Source organism: Malaya genurostris, chromosome 2 (assembly GCF_030247185.1).
Source record: "Malaya genurostris strain Urasoe2022 chromosome 2, Malgen_1.1, whole genome shotgun sequence".
NCBI classification, from domain to species: Eukaryota; Metazoa; Arthropoda; class Insecta; order Diptera; family Culicidae; genus Malaya; species Malaya genurostris.
Genome location: NC_080571.1, coordinates 237,773,215 through 237,787,841, shown reverse-complemented (window position 1 = coordinate 237,787,841; position 14,627 = coordinate 237,773,215). Strand labels below are relative to the sequence as shown.

General features: G+C 36.8%; 1 protein-coding gene across 2 annotated transcripts in view; it reads right to left on the bottom strand.

Moving 5' to 3' along the window:
* The window catches only part of LOC131428254 (uncharacterized), a 148,958-nt gene extending 143,028 nt beyond the window's left edge, over positions 1 to 5,930 (bottom strand). For both annotated transcript variants that reach the window (XM_058592045.1, XM_058592044.1), the window contains exon 1: positions 5,156 to 5,930. The gene's annotated coding sequence lies outside the window, so the exon portion shown is untranslated. The remainder of the gene's footprint in view (positions 1 to 5,155) is intronic.
* Positions 5,931 to 14,627: the final 8,697 nt, after the last annotated feature.

The window sequence follows — 14,627 nt, the reverse complement described above, 5'->3', positions numbered from 1 at the left end:
TTCTGTTCCAAAATCTTTTTCCTGAATCCAAACCATGCAGGTTTTCAATTCTAAACCGTAAATTTTGTAATCGGATTCTGAAACTGAATTTAGGAATACTGAACTCTGGTTCAGAAGTCAGTTCTGGAATTCAGGTTCGAAGTTCAGATCTAAATTTTTTCTCCCGAATCCTGATCTATAATTCTAATTTCAAATTTTGTTCCAGAATTCTGAAGTAGAGTTCCTAAGTCAGAATTTTGGATTCCAAGTCCGAACTTATTTTAAGGCACTAACTTGAGTTTCAAAATCTAGTCAAGAAACCAGTTCCAAAAAACTAATTTCAGAATTCAGGACTAGGATTCAATTCCAGAGTCTTAGTTTAAAATTTTGAACTTGTAAAGGGTGATTTTTTGCTGGTATCTTTTTGGCAACAATATTTTTGATAAATCACGCGCGAATCGTGTCTTGTGTCACTGTCAAACTTGTTCAGTTTGATCTATAATCCAATCATGAATGAATCATGGGTGCTGGCAAGGATGCATCCCTACAAAGTCACTGTATGTTGTGGATTATGAGCCAGTGGTATTATTCGTGAAAAAGAGCCGATATGTTGGAGTGAGTGTGTCAAATTGAACCATGCGCATGGGCCATCTAAAGCGGAACCGCGGCCAATATTTGCATGAAATCATCTTCAAACATTAACTTAAATTAAAAACAAATCTTGAAAAATCACCTTTTACTTAGAACGTGATTCTTAAACTGAAGGCTGAAACTAAATTCAAAACCTTAAATTAAGGTTCTGAATTTAGTTCCTAAATTCAGTTTTAGAATTTAGTTCCAGAAAACAATCCAAATGAGACCTTACTTCACGCAGAAAATCTGTTGTTGTTGCTGTTGGTGGAAAGTCCTAACCACAGGGTCCAGTCCCGTTTAACGCGCTAGAAGAAATGATTGATTTTCGGCCATATTTTGCCTTTTGTTCTGGTCCAGTTCAACAGCGGGACTAACATTTGCCTGACAAAATCGTCATTCAAGCAAGCGTGATGATTTTTTTCATTGTTACCGAAAGTTAGAGAATATTCCGTTTATGCACAGACGATATACATATAATAAAGGTTCGGTATATCCTGTTTATTTTATCTCAATTTAAAGAAAAATACACCACCTCTCTCCACTTTACCATACCTATGTTTTTGATTTAGAATAATAATTCAGTTCAAAATCTACCCAAAAATTTGTTTAATCCACCTAGTGGTTTAATGATGTCTTTCTCATATTACTCATAACATCATAAATATTACAGTGGAACTCACAAAAACAACTGTTCATTGAATAGAAATAGGAAAGTTTGTTCGGACTTAATCTAACAAACTCTACAAATCCTGTTTACCCTGTAGTTCCGGAACCGGAAGAAGTATTCACAACAAATTTAGGAATTTCGTATGAAACTGTAAGACTTTTCCTTTGAACCTATAAGTTTGTGAAAATCGATTTGGCCATCCTGGAGAAAATTGAATGAGATCTTTTTTGCAGTTTTTGATCACTATTTACAATTTTCCGAAACCGGAGTCAGATGACCGGATTAGCCAAAGTTGGTTTGCTTACGAGCAACAAATATGACCTCCAAATTGCAACAGTTTTGAACCTGTTTAAACCAAGACTCATACCGTGTTCGTTTATTGATCAGAGCAGCCCGAGAACTGACCCAGAGTCGCCCAAACAACTTTTGAGATGTTCGTTTTAGCAACATGGGGTCGCTCTAGATCGGACTGCAATCGTGTAGTTTCGCTCTGAAAATTTTCTCGGGTCGCACCACGACATCCATGCGGGTTTGTTTATTTTTTCCTTTTTTTTAAGAGATTTTGTTTAGGCCGCGTACCACGTGTTCGTTTTACTCTGAGTCATAGTCGCCCGCGTGTAGATGCAAAAACGGTATTACTATCTCTTGGTCTAATGCGATTAAACCAATTAAACAAAATTTTACAAACGAAGTGCACCTGCGTTTCTGTTACTTCTGCATATTCAGGTCAAGCTAAACAGTATGAATCAGCAGCATAAAATATGTAGCAGGATTATTATCATTATTATTACTATAATTATTATTGACATCACTACACCAGGCACGGTATTACTACACTACCGGCTGTGAAAATTGCATATTTTTTCAAATAAATTTCAATTCATTGACATTCTTTAATTCTGTCGGTCGCACTTATCATAAAATAGCTAAAATTTTTATCAACCGCATCACCGGCTTTTACCAATATCACACACTAGTAGCAAACATCCGTAACCGTTTCGTTTTCTTCATAGCGTGTACGAAATAGAAAAAAGCACGCGTTTCACGTACCGGTGTCGTATATATTGTCATTCTATACGGTGATTTGAAAACTTTGACACTCATCGCCTTGTAACTGCGGAACCGGGAGTCGGAACCTCCGTCTGACAGAAATTTTTATACCTTCGGTCTGACTGATGGGTCTGGTCAGACCCCCATTTATTTACGTGTATTTTTTGCGTATTTCAGTGTATATTAGAAGTGTATTCATGTATGTATTATAAATATTTATTTATTTATGTATTATAAATATATAAAATTGATGGTAAAAAACGAAAAAGTTCTGGCTGGACCCATCAGTCAGACGAAGGGTTAATATTTGTGAAAATCGGTTCAAGCAACGCAGAGAAATCGCGGTGAGTTCTATTTTTGGAGTTTTTCTTCACCACTTTCGGTGCTTCCGGAGGTCGTCAAATGGTGAGATAACTAAGTCCTAACAAGTCCCTATCTCATGCCTCCCCGAGCGTCTATGATGACATTTGGTCAATAGAACGGCGTCGACTGGGTGCTATCACCTTCTGCGTTAGTAGCAGAATGAAAGGGTGCGAAATGGCTTGTAGGTTGAAGCCCATCCTAAAGTGCAATGTTTATCATAGTATATTACAACATATAATTCTGTTGTTTATTACATCATGTATTATTATTATTATTATTTCATATATTATCGTCTTACACTATTTTATGTTATTATATACTATGTTGTATTGTATTATTCTGCATTGCATTATATCATATTATATTGTATTATATTATATTTTATTATGTTATATTATATTATATTATATTATATTATATTATATTATATTATATTATATTATATTATATTATATTATATTATATTATATTATATTATATTATATTGTATTTTATTATATTATATTATAGGGTTTATTATGAGTAGTACTACGTCCCTCTGCGCAAAATATAAATTTGATTTCCTTATAAGTTATCATTTTTAAAGTAATCTTTTAACTAAATATCAAGGTCGTCACAAGGTTAGCTTGGTCCTCACTGGTTCCTGTTTCACGCCTACACGTGTGTCTGTGGTGACAATTGGTCGATGGAATGCGTTGATGGCAGAATGAGAGGATGAGAAATGACATATAAATTCAAGTAATAGAATATCATAGCATATCGCAACATATCATTTTATTAATTCTATTATTTAATATGTATTTCATTGTACTATATTATATTGTTTTGTATTATTATTTTCATTATTATATTTATTGTTATTATTATTATTAATTTGTCATCAATAATAATAACATATAATATTTTTATAGATGTGGATATTATTATTGTTATTAGAAGAGAAATATTCTACTTCCTGCAGTATTGCGAAGATAGAAGAGCATAACTGACACTCTACATTAACTGTTATTTTATATATTGTTTTATAATATATTATATTATTTTGTAATCTATTATATCATTTTATGTTGTATAATTTCATTACACTATGTTTCATTGTATTTAGCAATAAAAAAAACCATTTTGCACGGGGGCGTAAAGGGGAGGGAGCATCAGGGCATCGGACGAATTGATGACTGGATGAGGGATTGTGGATAGCCAGCCCAAGTCACTTGAAGGAAACTTGTTTCCTTCTGAAGGTTTGAAATGAGTCTGACGCGCCCTTCTCAAACAAACCATCAGGCGGGTTCAAGCATGTATAGCGATATGCTTCATCCATGCACTGGATATTATGGTTGGAAGAGCATCTTTTATTCCCGCGGAATACGAGTAAGTAACTCTACTTACATATCCGCCCAACCCTTTTTGTTCGCTTTTCGGTAACAGCTATAGTAAGAAGGTGAATGGATGAGTCATATCGGGGCTACTGTAAGTCTACCCGCATCCACTGGCAAGTCCTTGAACTGATGGTGGCTTCACTTCACATCACATCACATCACCACTTTCGGTGCTTCCGAAACAGAAAAAGGGGAAATCAGTACAGCCGAATTAAGTTTTCATGCCCACAAAATTACAAGTTCTGCAAACTAGATGATTTTATCAGAGAGTTTCATGAGGTTTGCACCTGTTTTTGACATTCGTTCGTGAGAAAATACACATGAAATTTCTAGTTGTCCACTTATCACGCTTTAGCTTCGAAACTGGAAGTCGGATACAGATAAAATGTTCTAGAACTTTTTAGAAAACTATAAGACCTTTTATTTGAATCCTAGTTTGTGAAAATCGGTTGAGCCCTTTCAGAGAAAATTGAGCGCACACTTATTCTTTTCACATATTACCATGTAACTCCGGAATCGGAAGTCGGATCCAAATGAAACTCAACACAGGCTATGGAACCAAAAACCCTTTTATTTGAATCTAAGTTAGTCAAAATCGATTTAGTCATTTGCGAGAAAAGTGAGTATATATTTTTGTTACATACATACACACACTCACACACGGGCACACACAGACATTTGCTTAGTTCGTCGAGCTGAGTCGAATGGTTTATGACATTCTACCTTCCGGACCTTGGCTAAAAAGTCTGTTTTCACAGTGATCACAAAGTCTTTCTATATGAGAAAAGCAAAAATATTTTGAAGAATTAAAATGTTTCGAAATTTTCATGTCAGTAATATTGTAATCCAACAATGACAAAATTGATAACACTGCTGATAACTTGCATATAAACTGGGAATCAAATTAAAAACTACGATAAACTACAACCAACATTTCATCAACATAATCGCATCTGCATCATTGAAGAGATTCTCGATCTTTTCAATTCATTTAGGTTACTTGTTCCTGCTCGTGTGGTCATCAATATGCATCCATGGTTTTACTTACGAACCTCAGTTCTAAGTATTCATTATATTCTAAACTAACCTGTAATCGAGTGGCACCTATGATTGACTACTTGATTGACGTCAGTCGTATATGATACGTAAAATCTTCTCGATGATGATACGTAATTAATCCTCCTTACGATAACTTCAACCTCGTGGTGCTACCAGAAGCTCTTGTTATGTTGTTTCCAGCACGAGCACGGAATCTTGATTGATTATTTACGAAGCACTCAATCTACCAAAATAGATCACCACAATCACCAACAATTCATTAAACATTTGGCGTAATTTATTTTCTTCGCAACTGTCGATCCAATCGAAACACTTCAATTTACAGTGGTATCACGATAATTCATATTCCTTGCACATTCACAGTAGCGCTGTTATCTTCATCCACCATCGTTGCTGCACCATCGCGAGACGAGTTGAACGCTTTTGCCGAGATTTTCTGTGTGAACATTCAGACCCTTACACAATCTTACTAAAAATCCAATTTCGTGAGCAATATCTCACTGCGCGCAATTCGCAGAACTGGACCGGTATGCGAAATGTGAATTCCACTTTGGTCGCTGCTCAATGCAAACTCAACACTCGCTGCTGCACGATTATCTGATGTCACCTACCGGGCAAAACATAATCCTACGTCGAAGGAAGCTGCAAAACACTGCACCGAAACGAGCGCGAAAAATGTTAATTGATAGCGTCTCTTCCGCACGAGAACCTCCGGGAGATGATGCTTCTCGGTGCCGAGCAAAGCCCCAAGCAGCACTCATAAACCACGTCCGCACGCGTTAGTTACTACTCGCGAATGAAGGCACCGGGTGTAAATAGATACTACCTTGCTGGCATGGCGCGACGACCGATAAGGCAAGAGCTCTAGGTATAGGTAAAACCGATGGCAACGACCACCATCAACCGTCAGGCAGCATAATCATCAGTCCCGGAGTCGCACACCGGTCGGTCATCATGAACCTCTCTGGGTTCGATACCTTGACGTTTATCGGCTGGCTTTGGAGGAAAAACACACACGAAATGAACGCGTTGTGGCTTTGATTGGGAACACCAGCGAACACGGAGAACGGAGAAGCAGAAAGAAGTTGCTGGTGGTTCGTTGTCTGCCACTGACTCATGCAAATCGTCCCAAGTCGCTGACGACGATGACGATGATGAACGTGCTTCGAACCGAATGAAAATGTAAACATTACTCAAGCGGTGCTGACTGCGAGTGAATTGTGATTACTAATACACTGACTCAGGGAGGCTCAGGTTGCGTTCGGAAGGAGGCAAGCAAAGTCACTGTATGATTATGGATCAGGAACAAGCTAAATTAGTAGCCATACCAACTTGCTAGGAGCTATGCGGATGAAACACATTTTACCATTAAGCGGAGTTCGACTGAGCAAAAAACGATTAGCTCTAACCTATCTTCACTGTCCCATATCTAGATGTCTTAAGTCTTCCGCATATTTCAATTACCATGACTAATAATAGTAGAGTAATTGCACCTATACTCCTCCTATTAGTCGTAGCATACCAATCGAACGCAGCGATTTTCATCTTATCTTTCAAGCAAATGTGTTAAACAAAAATACCATAAATTTCACCACAATGAAAACTTTAAAACTGGTGCAATGAACGGAGGATCAAAGTTTACGTAGGATCTATGCCCGATATTTTTTTCATAGTACAGGGTTGCGCAAAGGAATCTGACACACTTTGTTCTCCGGTCATACTGGAACCAAACAAGGTAGGGAGAAAACGAACACGGCATCGGAAAGTAGAAGAATGAAGGTTGATTTTTTTCAAGTAGTTTTCCATCATGGAACACTGGAGTGTCGCTCGTTTTTGTAGAATCAGTCGTAGGTTGCAACTATTCATGAGTTTAAAACGTACTTCGATTGTCTCTCAAAAATTATTATTAGAAAAACTGGTCATCAGTTCGAATAAATAAAGATATTTTTTTAAATATATATGAATGACAAGAAAATTTTTTTTTATCTGTGGATGTAGTTTCTACCTATTTAGCTTTAACTTATTAAGTTATAAACCTGCATGGGTTATATTCAAAGAGAATGCCGAATTTTTAATATAAGAATTAACACGCCACAATCGAACAATTATGTTGCCAAAAGTCTACTGCTGAATTATATTGCCAAAATACTGTGCTGAAGAGTACTGTATTCAATCTTTCAATCGCTCAGATATGATTGTATTGCAAATTGAGTCTAATGTTAATTCCAAGCGGCATTTCATCGTGCTTCGTTCAAAACAGGTCCGATATTGATGAGCGAAATAAAGCTTCAGAACGCGTATAACTTAAAAAAGTAACGCATATAACGCTTGGTAACGCCTATAACTTACGAAAAGTAACACATGTAACGCTTCGTAACGCCTTAAACTTACAAAAAAGTAGTACATGTACCGCTTCGTACCTCCTTGAACTTGCATAAGAGTAACGCATGTAACGCTTCGTAACACCTATGATTCACAAAAAAAGTAACGCATGAAACACTTCGCAACACCTATAACTTACGAAAAAGTGACGCATGTAACGCTTCAGAACGCATATAATTTTAAAAAATGTCATGGATATAATGCTTCGTAACACCTATAACATACAAAAAAGTAACACATTCAACGTTTCGTAACGCCTTTAACTTACATAAGAGTAACGCATGTAACGCTTCGTAACACCCATAACTCACGAAAAAGTAACGCTTTGTAACGCCTTTAATTTAAACCAAAAAAAAGTAACACATTTAACGCTTCGTAACGCCTTCAACTTACATAAGAGTAACGCATGTAACGCTTCTCAAAGCCTATAATTCACTTTAACTAACATAAGAATAATGCATATAACGCTTCGTAACGCCTATGATTCACAAAACCATAACTAATGTAACGCTTCGTAAAGCCTATAACTTACAAAAAAGTAACACATGTAACGCTTCGTAACACTTTTAACTTACGTAAAAGCAACGCATGTAACGCTTTGTAAAACCTATGATTAAAAAAAACCTGTTTTAATCCACCTAGTGGTGTAATGATGCCTTTCTCATTTCAATCATACTATCATATATAATACTGTGGTATTCTTCAAAATAATTTTCTTCGATTCTTAAAAAAATAACCGAAATCAGTTTCTTTGACCATTTACTGATAAAAACTATCAATTGGAAAAGATTTGAGGTCGATTTAGACATTTTTCTAAGGGTTTTCCCCATTTTTAGTGATGGTATACAATTTTTAACACACTTTACCCTATATATCCGGAAGTCGGATCCGCATGAAATTCAGGAATTAAGCTTGGGACCACAAGAGCTTTCATTTGAACCAAAGTTTGTGAAAATCGGTCGCGCCATCTATGAGAAAAGTTAGAAAACATATTTTCTTTTTTTTTGCACATTTTACCCCATAACTCCCGAACCGGAAGTCAGATCCAAATAATATTCAGGAATTTGTTATGGGATCTCAAGACCTTTCATTTGCATCTAAGTTTGTGAAAATCGGTTCAGCCATCTATGATAAAAGTTAGTGCACTTATTTTCACAATTTTTTGCACATTTTACCCCATAACTCCGGAACCGGAAGTCGGATCCAAATAATATTCAGGAATTTTGTATGGAACTACAAGACCTTTCATTTGTATCTAAGTTTGTGAAAATCAGTCCAGCCATCTCCGAGAAAAATTAGTGCAACAAAACGTTACATACACACACCCAGACATTTTGCATACTCAACGAACTGAGTCAAATGGTATATGACACTCGGCCCTCGGTTCAAAAGTCGGTTTTCACAGTGATTGCATAACCTTTCTATATGAGAAAGGCAAAACGCATGTAACACTTCGTAACGCCTATAACTTAACGAAACATTGCGCATGTAACGTTTCGTAACGCCTTTAACATACATAATAGTAACGCATGTAACGCTTAGTAACACCCATAACTCACGAAAAAGTAAAGCATGTAACGTTTCGTAACGCCTATATCTCACTTTACCCAACATAAGAGTAACGCATGTAACGCCTATGATTCACAAAAACATAACTAATGTAACGCTTCATAACGCCTATAACTTACAAAAGAGTAACGCATATAACGCTTCATAACGCGTTTAGCTTACAAAAAAGTAACACATGTAACGCCCATAACTCACAGAAAACAATCGCATGTAACGCTTCGTAACGCCTTCAACTGACAAAAACGTAACACATGTAACATAAAGCATGTAACGCTTCGTAACGCCTATTATTTACAAAACAGTAATATATGTAACGCTATGTAACGCCATTAACTTACAAAAAACTAACGCATGTAATGCTTCGTAACGCCTTTAACGCACATAAGAATAACGCAGTTAACACTTCGTAACACTTTCTTAAGGGAGGAGTAAGGGATAATTTGAATCAAAGAACACTTTTTTGTATTTTTACGGAGATACAGATTAAGCAAATTTATACAAACTATTTTTTACATAATAAAGCTTCATTTAAAGAATATTGAGTTGAATTTCCGTATATTAATATTGAAAAATAAGGCGGTAACAGAGCATTCCTCAGAACCTCTTTTGAGAATAACGTTGCGCGGTGAACACGATAACCCGGCGTAGAATTATCAGAAATCAAAAATGTTCCTAAATTTACTTAAGGGGGGTAGGGTCTAAATGATGAAAAAAATCATAATGTTTGCGGTTTTTTTTTCAGAACTATCGTTTAACAAAATAAATTTCAATGTTTTGCATGATAAAAAGCATCATTCGAACAACATTTTATAATTTTTTCGTGGAAAAATATTGAGAAATAAGTCGGTGAAGAAGTATTTTTAAAGACGCTTCTAAAAAATCATGATTTACGGTGTTCACTGTATCTCAACGCAGGCTAATCAGAAATGTACAAATCAAAGTAGCATAATTAGAGTAGAAGTTTTTCTAGACCCCAACGTTTTTGTTTGATTTTTTTTTAACTTTTTTGAATTTTTGGTGGTTGTTCAAATTGAAAACTACGATTTTTCACGAAAAAATCCGCCATTTTGAAGCTGTAAAACCACCCCAAAGTAACAAACAACGAAAGGGAAAACGTTGGGGTCTGGTTTTTTATATGTAGAAAGTGTGTGCAAAATTTGAACAAAATTGGTGCAGTAGTTTTTGAATGACGGACTTTCAAAACCTGCTTTCGAGCAAAAAGCGTTTAAAGTTTTTTTGTCTATAAAATCAATGGAAACAATTTATTACTTAAGAGAGCCCGTAGGGTCACATATTTTCAAAAATCATATTTTTTCTTTTATAATTTGTTATAATGAAACATTTCAAGAATGTTTTGTCAAGTTTTGAAGTCAATCGAAGCAGAAGTCTTGGGTATATGTGCCGAGCTCTTACTTCTTCGCAGTATGAAATAAGCAAAGATAAAGGCCCATAACTTGCAGAGTTTTGTTCCGATATTCTTGAAAATTTCACAGATTGTTCTTGAAATGTTTTACTATAGGAAAATATAAATAAAAAAATAAATGATTTTTCAAAAGTTTTAGACCCTACCCCTGGTGTCAACACACACGATAGACCCCTGGTGTCAACACACACGATTCACCAATCGATTCAGTTCGTCGAGCTGAATCGATTGGTAAATGACACTCGGCTCTCTGAGCCTCGGAATATTTTTCTAAAGTTTAAGTATATCCTATACCTAGTTTTACCGTTCTCATATAGAAAGTCTATACAATCACTGTGAAAACAAACTTTTTAACCTAGGCCCGGAAGATCGCATCTCCTATACCATTCGACTCAACTCGACGAACTGAGCAAATGCCTGTGTATGGGTGTGTGCGACAAACATTTTTACTCACTTTTCTCAGAGATAGCTGAACCGCTTTTCACAAACTTAAATTCAAATGAAAGGTGTTATGGTTCCATACAAAGTTCCTGAATATCTTGTAGATCCGACTTCCGGTTCCGAAAGTAGAGTGCTTAGTGTAAAAATGTCAATTTCAAGAATATTTTTTCCATAACTTACCTTCTTATATTGGCTAGTGAATTTCTCTAGTTTGCAAATCATGATAGTCTGTAACGAAATAAATTATTGATAGTCCCTGTCGATACATTTGTTTCCCAAATTGAAATCGTCATAGAGATTTGTAAAAAATGTTGCACCTCATATTAGTTTATAGTCGAGTGAATCGAACGTCCCGATGCCGATATCCGGATTTCGGGTTCAGAAGTACCGACAATAGTAATCAAATGTGTCAAAATAGAGCTCACTTCACTTTCTCACATATCATTGAAAAGATTTTAACTTAAAATCAGTTGTACTGTATCAATGTTATAGTATTTTGCATCAGAAATCTTCAAAACTCTTTTCTAAACTTTTATAAATTGTAGTATTTCGATGAAATTTTGCAGTAATATATAGAAGAAAATGAATAATAAGAGAAAGGTATCATTACATCACTAGGTTTTTATATTAATATAAAAAAAGGCAAATCGTTAACATATTAACCAAGCTTACCCAAACTGATGTCCGGAAGTCTAGAGCGCCTATAAATTTAATATCCCAAAGCAAAACACCATCAGAAGATGCCAACCAGCTTAAAAAATGAAACGAAAAAATATTCTCTATTGCTAAAAACATTCTGAAAACTTTACGATTCCTCATAAAGAACAACTTTGCATCACCATCAAATAGAAAATGAGACAGAACTAGAAAAATTTGTGGTTCATTTTTTTTCATTAAACAAAAGCCTTCATGATTAGAAATAACTGTTATCAGGATTAAAGCACGTTACAGCAACCAACCGATCTTGTATAGGCTGTTCCATGAAATCAAAACACTCGGACATATGCATATTCATTCATCGAATTGATTGGGAACAGTCTAATCACCTGCGATTGAGCAAATCTCAGTCTACGGCTTGTAAGCGGTCACCAAATTTAACATGCAAACACTATATGAATATAACTGTTCGTCCAGATTCCATATGTATCGCTGTTTATCAATCAATTATGATAATCTAAAGGTAATTTATGGTTTTGGCTAGATTGGCCAGCTCATCACTCTGGGCCCCATCGGGCACCGTATCGAAAGGCGTTGTGGCGCCGCGTAATGTCGCTATCATCGCCACACCACAATCGATGGGCTTTAAAACTGTCCTCGGCAGCAGTCCAGTGGAGGCTTCTTTTCTGAGGGCCCAGCAGTCCACAGCATGCCCACAGACCGGCACTACTGGTGCGGCTTGTCGGAAACGCTATGGGAGGCATTTTAATTAAATTAAAACTTCTCACATCGTCAGCGGAAAAGAAGAACCGGAGCTTGACCGCAGCCCGAAACGGTGGCAGCGTCGGTCGAATGACGACGATGACAACGAGGAAAGGGGGAAACAAAGCATATGCAATGGAACCTAGGGAGCTCGGGGAAAAAACAAGGTATCACTATTTATGGTTAGGCATGAACGAGTATCTCGATGCGGTCACCACAATGGGCAACAGACAGGGTTTGATAGCCCGATGTCTAAATACTGAAAACTGCTGCTTATGGTTTTGTTGGAACGTTACTCGACATCACGGTGACCTGCTGGCACCGATTCTGACCACACCAATCGGCTTTGAAGGCATCAACACACTTGATACACTACCGCAAACTAAACTAATTTGTGTGTAGCCTAATCTGAGTGGATTCTTAATATCAATTTGTAATTCAGAAGCAGCATCTGTCGACATCTTTTACATACGCTCATGATGCTTATTGCCTCACGAGAAAGTTCAGCATTGTCCGAAGCTAATGGACCAACACATCCATTGTGTTCCTTTATAAGTAGCATAACTTTGTTCAATGAGCCCCAGTCATTGACTTGGCATTCCATCGACTACCGGTTCTCGCTAGCGTTCACGTGCCTTATGGATTCCGACTACTGTACCACCACGCCGCTCGTCCGCTCGTTGTCTCAAACAGACTGCCTTTGTTTACCTACTCATAAGGAGAACCGCCGATTGTCCGGACTGGATTGCTTATTATGCTAAAGGCTTACATGGGTACCATCTGGTCCGCTCGAACGAGTGTTGGTGGTTGTATTTAACGACGTGTTTGATATGCGTATGAAATTAGTAACGACCGCGGGGAGTCTTTTCATGTTCCAAGATTATATTTAACTGACTGACGAAGCAATTGAAAACATAAACGAGTTTTTCAGTTGGATGATACAACTTTGTTTCAATATGACCCGAGCCAACCGTAACTGTGACTATCCCCAGTAAGTTGTCAGAGTTTAGAGAAAAAAAAACCGTTTTATTATTCTATCTAGTGGTGTGATAACACCTTTCTCTTGGCAATTCGAAGGGGAAAAAGTTTGCTTCTACCCCCAAATTTATGCTAACTGCACATAACCATTTTTACTTAAGTTTACGTTTCGTCTTCGACTCATCAGTGCGTCAGCAGACCTTTCTCTTGCCATTTTACTAGTCTCTTTCGAACATTCATACGAATATATCTCCGGAACAAAAATTGTTCGCCATAAGCATTATTAACTTTTCACATAATCCGATAGTAACCTTCAGACGCGTCGAAATCGGTTGTCGTTGAACCCCCCAAAAAGATTTACTCTCCCGAATGTTGGCCCGATTTCTTCCAAACTTGATCATTGACCTCATAGTAGTTCGTAAATAAGCCTAAACTTATCGAAATTCGTTGAGTCATCTTCGAAGAAATTGAACAGATAGAAAAAAGATTGTCGCTTGCGATACTTATGCCATTATATTGCCAAAACCCGAAGTGACTAGCTACTCCTAGTAGCTTTCAAATGAGCCCAATTTTGTTGCAATTGGTTTAGCTATCTCGGAGGCAATTAAGCGTAAAGGAAAACAATTTTGTCAGCTCCCAGTGGAAAAACAAATTGGAAAAGAACTGCCGAAACGTTGAAAGCACCCTCTCAGATTTGAATGAAATATTCTGGACACGTAGACTACTCTGTCACGCAAAGGAACTTTGCATACTTTGTTAGGCCAAAATGGGTTATGAGGACCCGAAGCCTTCCAGCGAAAATATCCGGATACCGGATATTTGTTTGTTAGAAGGGTGCGTCATACTCATTTCAGACCTTTCGAGAAAAACACAAAGTTTCCACCAACTCACTTGGCACGGTCCACTCTTTCCTCCAGTGAAACACTTGTAAGATAGCCAAATACACTCCCAGTCCCTCCCCGTTATCGATATAATTGCACATAATATTATATTATGTAACATAATACAATGTAATACAGATCAGACAGGCAGGATTTCGTTTTGTGAGGTACCCTCAGACAAAAAATAATGTTACTGAAGATTGCTTATGTACCTAATTCTCGGTATGCCTTCTATCAGCGTTTTTAACAAACACTTCAAACTTTTCCAATGAAACTGTTGTTCAAACCGTTAATTTCAACCATGATAGTTATGCTCTTGTGCTTCACATGCCATTTCACAGCGATTTCGGTCTTCAATCGTTTCATTAAAGCACACTAATACTGTTTTTTCTGATTTAGGTAGTCCT